Genomic DNA, 8,163 nt, shown 5'->3' with positions numbered 1-8,163 from the left:
TGTTATTTACACTGATTTAAGCAAAGCGTTTGATATGGTTAACCATAGCTTAATTGTCTTTAAACTCCAAGCCTCTGGCCTCCCTTTCTATTTTGTGAAATGGATAAGCTCGCATCTGCACAATAGATCCTTCAGAGTTCTGTTTAACTTCATCACCTCGGACGAATTTCCCGTGACGTCTGGCATACCTCAAGGCAGCCACTTAGGTCCCATTTTATTTAGTTTATACATGGTGCTCTTGAGGCATACACTAAAGTATGCTGATGATGTTATATATTTGTCTTCCTTTATCTTGGAATCTCACTCCTATTTCCTTCAATCTGAGTTTGATAGCTTGGTTGTATGGTGCTCGCTAAATTTATGAAATTAAATATTAAAAAGAACGCATAGTTTTCACTCTCAAAGGGAACTCCGTTCACTACAAATCACGCCATCTGTTCATATAAATTGAGAAATGTATGGATTTTATTGGACCAAACCCTACGATTTAATCTACACATTGAGCTCTCTTTAGATAAGTTTACGTCAGCACGCGATTTTACTAAAAGGTAATCTGAATAGTTTCACGACTCTTACGTTACTAGAAGGTTATAGATGAACTTAGTGAGACTAATGCTCGAGAATGCCTCTGTTGTTGTTTCCTGTATGTGTTAAGCAGATTCAATACAATCCCTTTAAAAGCAATTTCTAACCTTTGCTCTTAGAAATTTAGCTTGAGATCGCATGTCTCCTTGTCTCCTTATAAAAATAGATTGCTCTTATTAGCTTGCTTGTGATTTGTCTTCTTCTTGGGATTCCGTTGCTTTTATTAGCTTTCCCGTCACTTGAGGAACGTAAATATTTCCTGAAGGTTTACTTCTTAGTTAAGTTAGGAAAGGCTATCACCGATTCGGCGACATTACTTGGCGAGATAAACTTCAAGGTCGACAACCGTTTCTATAGCAATTTTAATTTCGTAAAGCTTAGTCAATGCTGATGTAATAACGAGCTTTTCAACCCGTTGAGGATATTTTGCAAACAACTAAATGATAACTGTTATTTAAGCTCGTATATAAATTAGTTTTCAATTTTAATGTCCTCGTGTGATTAGAAAATTGAATCACAGTAATACTTACCATAAGATTTTTATCTCTCTCTCTCTCTCTCTCTCTCTCTCTCTCTCTCACACACTCTCTTTCTCTCTCTCTCTCTCTCAGATGTCAACAACTTACACAATTAAAGGGATCCAGAAGGAGCCAGAATTTATTTATAGAAAAACTAGCGATTTTGTTGCATTGTACAACGCTTCCTTAAACCAATAAGTGTAGTTAATGAGCTGAAGAATATAAAAGAGCTAAAGTTGAGCAATATCAGCATATCAGGCAGGAACATTGGTTGGCACTGCTTGCGAAATTAGGCACGTTGAACTACATTCAAATAAACCTTGTGTGATTACTACAAATGAATTATCAGTAAACTAATCATAGGATTGCATTCACATTCACAACTATATTCAAAGTTATATGTTTATTGCCAGATTGGATTTATGGGTCAGAACAGTGGTGGTGGCACACTTATGACGGCGCAATTGTTGTGATCGTTTCGCCAGTGAATTGTCATTTGTGCTGTCCGCATTTTGCCAAGTGCCAATTTTCTACCGTCATTTTATTGAACATCACGTTTTTTATACCGATCCGCTCCGAAAATAATTTCAAATCGATCTAAGCTTGTTTGTCCATCTCTCCATCTATCCGTCCGTTTATCTAACGCCCGCCAATCTTACGTCCGTCCATGCATTTTTATGTTCAATCTATAGATCGCAATTTTTGAAATGTTTTGACTAAATTTAGCGCAAGAATGAACCTTGAAGTTGTTATATGGATTTCTAAAAATCTTTGACCAAAAGCACTCAGTAATAATACATAATAATAATTGGAATGGATGGGCCAGTTTTCTGAACCGTGTCGCGTATGTAATCATTCCTTCGAAAATTTAGCCTGAATCAACTTTTGAACTTCCCTCCGTTTAATGTAATCTTTTATAATGTAATTTAGTTTTGAATATTTTATATCAATAATGGATGAAAACGAATAAACTCTAAAACTAATTTTGCTAAATTTGGAATAAATTCCTCTATAAGCCCTCGAAACATACAATACTAAACGCGGGCAGGGCAAATATTTGATATTTTATCATGAAAATAAAGGAACAATTTTATCAAGCGAAGGTAGGGTTTTTATGGTGTATTTAATTGTCGATAATATTTTACTTGATATACATTCAGAAGGAATTGTTTAAGGAATTTGTTTATGTTCAGAAGGAATCAATTGTTTGGTTTTTGTAATAGCATCACAAAGATATGACTGCGATTCCGAAAAAATTGCGTGGCTTAAATCAACCGACATACGGATATTCTCAACAATTTCTCTAACAATCATTCGATGATTCTCTACAACCATTTACTTCAGTGCTTCAACACTTTCATCGGCTATTGGTGTGCTGGGGCGTCCAAGGCTATTGTCGCCATTAACATCTCTTCAGCCTTTATAAATATTTTCTTTTACTCAAAGTAAGCTAATCAAATGCCGCAGGCAACATTTTAAGTGAGCTGGAGCAATTAACTTTATTTTTCACATTAAATTTAATACAGATTCCTTTTCGATAGCAAAAAATCGTCAAAACGCTTTTAACCATTATATATGTCAAAAACGAACTAAAAATACAAAGTATCTGATAATATCAACATATGTTGGGGACGTGTGAACAAACGTAACAAAAAATAAAAATTCGAAAATCGATTGTACGTAGTCCACGAAATTTGTTAAGTCTTTTTTTTTTTTTGAACACGCCTCATATTTATTTTAAACTTCTTTCTGGTACATGTCATCAATTATTTTAATATATTTTTTTTAAATTACCCTACGTTTGATTTTAAGGTAGGACCTAAGATTGAAAATTTTTCTAAGTGAAAATTTAGGTAATTTCTCTTCAATTTTTCTTCAATTACCTAATTCTCCACTTGAAAGTAAAAAATCATTGGGCAAGACAGTAAAATATTGTATACGTTGATAAAACTTGAGCATTCACGTCAGTAAGACCCGCTTTCAAAGCTTTTAGAAGACGTTCGTAGTTCTTCTTTAGGTTTAGAACCTCTCAAAATTTCAGACAAATTCTTATAATCCAAGCCTAAGGAATTAAGCCATAGCGTCGTATCCTGTCCGAGATCGTCTGAAGGCATGTCGTTGTATAAATCCCATTTAGTGTGTAATAGTTTGAAATGTTCGTAGTAGTTGCTTATAAAGTGATTTGCTTTCTCTGATTCGAGGTAAGCCGTAATATCCATGTACTTACCTTAAATGTTAGTAATACTGTCAAGTATTTTCTCCGATCGCCTGTAATCATTGCATTATTAATACAAGGTAATTGCTTCATGAGTAGACCGTCCATACGTAGAGTTGAAATATTTTCACCGTCCGAAGTAAAAATTAATTCTTTAAAGCGACCATTTAAAAGAAGATTATTTTCTTCACCCAAATAACCCCAATCACCTGTATGTAGCCAACCATCTTCTTGGATCGTTTCGTTACCGAATCATAATTTGACTGGATCACGTAAGGAAATGCTGGTGTAAGAAGAAACTGGCCCCAAGAAACTCATCTTATTTTGTTACTGCTCTCTGTATTTTGCTTTATAACTGATAGGTTTAATATCTCGAAAATATCTGAACTCATGGATATATTTTTATTGACTTTTATAAAATTATTATTGGCGTTTCGTTTTACATTGTTTGATGTTATCGACAAAAGAGCATTATGTCTAGCATATATGGCCTATCATAAAATTGATAAGTAAAATGCTCTCTTTTAGATGCTATTTTTGCTAACGTTTGTATTAATAATGAAACACTATCTTTTCAAAGGATTATCTTAAGAATGAACGAGCAGGCAAGGTAGTAAATGACAATTGATAACACAAACGTCGGCGTTATCGTTTCATTAAAAATTTGTGAAATTGGACATTTGATGAAGCAAGAGAAAAGATAACATTTTCCTCAATTAGGTGTACTTTCTCATTTAAGCCTTCGATGGATATTTTAATTCTTTATTGGAAAAATCGTTTTGCCTGCAACGGAGACGCCAAAGCGATAATCCTTGAACTTTAATCAGGCTTTCAAATATCCACGAAAAACAAACTTACCTTCCACGATACTTTATAATGAACGACATGTATAATTTCGAAACGAATATATTTTCCAACTGCCTTATTTACAGAATTCAATGTTTACTTCATAGTGTTTGTAATGTAAAGACTAAAGTAAGTAGTACAGTCAAACCTGTTTTTGTGCGGTCTTTTTTTATGCGCTTTTTTCTTGTGCGATTCTTTTTGTGCGATTCTTTTTTTTGTGCGATTCTTTTTGTGCGATTTTTTTTTTGTACGGCATATGAATATCGACACATTGAATTTCGCCGAGAGGTTAGGTCAATCTGAACTGTGTTGGCATCACTTTTTTTGCTATCAGTGTGTATGTACACATTGCAACAGCCATTTTCATACCTAGTGCTGGAAAGCGGTCTGGCCTGAATGTGTCATTAATAGAAATGTAACCGACAACATGTCCACTTTATCATCAGATATCATTGCGCTAGCACATCAAATCTGCGGAGAAGGTTTTGACTCTTTCAGCGAAAATGATCTTATTGAAATGATTGAGGACGAAACCGTAAATGAAAGTGACATTATCAATAACTTAACAGATCATGAAGACGGACAAGAAGAACCGGAATCTATTACAGCGGATAAAATATATGCAGGGATCCAGCTTTGCAGCAAATTGGAAAAGCATTTTCTTAAAATAGATAACAATTCTCAAAGAAGTTTGAAATTCCAAAAAGAGCTTCGATTGTGTATATCTAGCTACCGCGACGTTTACAAACAGCTGACCAAACGACCGTCGTCGCAAAAACTTATCACCGACTACATGTTAACAAAAAATAAATCAACTGTAGTATCTTCAAGTGACGAAAGCGATTACGAACCAGTTCATCGCAAAAATATGCGCGTTTTGAACTACGACGAGTAGTATTGAATTATGTACATTTTGAAAATTTCTCCTTGTTTAAAATTAGAAATTAAAATTTTTTTAAATGTTTCAATGTGTAATTTAATTATTTATTTTGTTTGGAAAGCACTTTCTTGCTATTTCGTGAAGCTTTGACATATTTTCTAAGTGAGACTTTTTTATGCAGTCCCTCTCTACCGCATAAAAACAGGTTTGCCTGTACTATTAATATATACTTCGGCGTTATCAAACCATTTTGAATAAGATTAACGTTCAATAACATTTAGGTGTTTTACATGCAGAGCTTCTGGCTGAAGATTTTAGAATTTCTTCTTATATTGCTCTTAATTCACCTATTACTGTCTACGAAAAACATGTTTATCTCACAGTTGAAAAACCATTTTTTCTTGTCTACAAAATCTTCAAAGACCTCAAAAATTGAAACAAGTTTTTGTCATGACCTAAGTTTTTGCAAGGAGGTTTCCATTTCGAATTAAAACACTATTTCATAAAAAGTGATTGCTCTTGTTTTGGCTTAAAACTCATCGCTTTCCTTCGATCATCCAAAATTTTGCAACCATACCGTATAAAAGCCAATGTTTTAAAACTCCCTTCGTACTTATCTAGCTGTCTTACTACATTGTTTAGCACAACTGCATCACTTATTATTAGTAGCTATGGTTTCGTAAGTTTGGGTTGATTATGGCAATACATCTCCCCAGTAAATCTTTTTACAGAAACTCACCATGAATACCTTTATCGTCGATGTTAATAGTTCCCTTAGTTTGCTTCATACTTTCATTATTCATGAAGGATTCGGTAGTATTATCCAACGAACTAAGCAGAAAAGATCAAGTTGCCCGTAATGGGCGTTTCTATAGTCCCATGGTCCACTAATTCAAAGCTCTGGAAAGCTACGTTGCGTGTCTTCAGTTGAAGAGAAGTTTTCAATTGAACACTCCATAGAACTATTTATGCTTTCTCTGGTAATACAGCAGGACCTTATGCAATATTGCAACATTTGGAAATCTGTTTTTTAACCTTCCTTTCATTTTTTCTAGTTTAAATGTATTATTTAAAACTTTTCCGTATTGGTCTTGAAACTCCGTAGTTGAATTTTTTTATTCCTATAGATATAAATTTTATTTAAATGCCGCGTTTTATTTATAGATGCCGCATTGGAGTGCTCTGTGGTTTTTCGGCGATCGATAGTATTCCTTAGTAAATCAGCTTGGGATGAGGGAATTGTAGTAAAAAAAATAATTTTGTTCTCTAGTAAACGTAGCATTTTGAAAATGTCTTTCAAGTTGTTGTTAATTGTGAAGTTTTGGCGTCTATTTTAAGAACACTAGACATGCATGTGTACAGACATATATGGCTATGACAAGGGCTTCGCTAGTTTATTTGATAAATGGGGTTGTTAACGGAACCTCCATTATTCGCTTTATAGCCACTTAGTTAATCTTATATTTTCCTAATGGTGATTATTATAATCAAGTGAAAGGGTCAATAAATTCGATTCAAGCTAATTGAAACGGTCTTTTTTTTTTAATTTTTTCTATTATTTTCATTTAAAACAATCTAGTTTATTTTTGTTTTTATTCCAAAAAACATTTATTTATTTATTAAATTTATTTAAACCAAATTCAAATTTATTTATTTAAATAAGCTTTCATTAAAAATTTTTTTCTGTAAATTTATTAGGCAAACAGTATGTGATAGTAAGTACATGTTTTCTAAAAATATGTGTGGATAAAATATTTTGTAGGCTTAAAAGAATTTTGCTTTTGAAACATACAGTATAAACGTCATCAACATTTTGAACTGTTTAACAATTGCTTTGAATTGCTTAAAGTTGAAAAATTTTGCAAAACAAATTATTTAAAATTAAAGATTAAGAAAGAAATGTAAATAAGAAAAACCATATGGAAATATTTTTCAAAATAAGGGATAGATTCTCGTAAAAGTTTTATCCGTCTAATAATAATTTTTCTCTCGGTTTTGCACGTATGAAATCTCGTTCGTTATTAATTTACATGTAATCTTTATATGTAAGAATTAGTTTTAAATGTATAGAAGAAACGTGTAAATATTGATGAAATTTATTACACGCTGCTAGTGTTTAATGTCCGAAAGATATTCGCATTTTACATTTGATATTTAAGAGAAAAAAAATAAAAGAATTAATTCAAAGGAACTTTTGTAAAATAGATTTTCAAATATTTAAGAGGTATCTGAAATTTTTGAATTTTAGAATTTCTAGAGTAACATAACGTTACATTTGAGAAAGCGTCTTTATGGAAAATATAAATCCAAGAAAGAACATTCTCTACATTTATTCTATCATTATTATTTGAAATTTTATTTGAAACTTTTAAACCGCTTACCGATTGACTGTATAGTTTGATGATTTTGTTAAAAAAATTTTTAATAAAATTTAAATAATTTTAATAAAATTATTTTAAACAATTACTAACAGTAGCCCAGCATAAATGATAAGTCACATGTATGTGGGTAAAATAAAAACACTCAATCAAATATTACCACAAAATTTATTTTAATATATAAACTTATATATGCCTATATGAGTATATATGGGCAATTTAAAATCACTTAATTCAGATATTTGTACATTTTTATACGTATTGCATATATTAAACAAAGCAAATTGTAATCTGCCCCACAACCTATCTAAAAATTAAATTGTTAGCTCTTCAATTATTTTATTCACTTAAATAAACTTATATATAATATAATTGATGTGTATATATATATATATAATACAATTGATATACCTTTGGAAGGTTTAGGTGATTGTTTGCAAATGATTTATACATTATTAGTACTTTTGCTTAGGATTTGTTTGTTATTTACTCTCTACTTTTTTTGCATGCAGACAGACAGACAGTTGGATCTCACTTATTTTGTTTATACATATAGATTTTTACTAAAATAACAGGCTATCATCATTTGAAATAAGCTATATGGTTAAATACACACATCCACATAGTTTTTACATATATATCTTTTCTCTCTTCACTATATATACATATGCATTTATATTTATATATAGTTTAATCTATTCATAAACTTGCACAAATGTAGATTAGAGCGTTGCTTGAGAA

The sequence above is a fragment of the Glossina fuscipes genome, unplaced genomic scaffold (genome assembly GCF_014805625.2).
Source record: "Glossina fuscipes isolate IAEA_lab_2018 unplaced genomic scaffold, Yale_Gfus_2 142, whole genome shotgun sequence".
Taxonomy (NCBI): domain Eukaryota; kingdom Metazoa; phylum Arthropoda; class Insecta; order Diptera; family Glossinidae; genus Glossina; species Glossina fuscipes.
The sequence above is the reverse complement of the archived record's forward strand: the minus strand, read 5'-3'. Positions refer to the sequence as shown.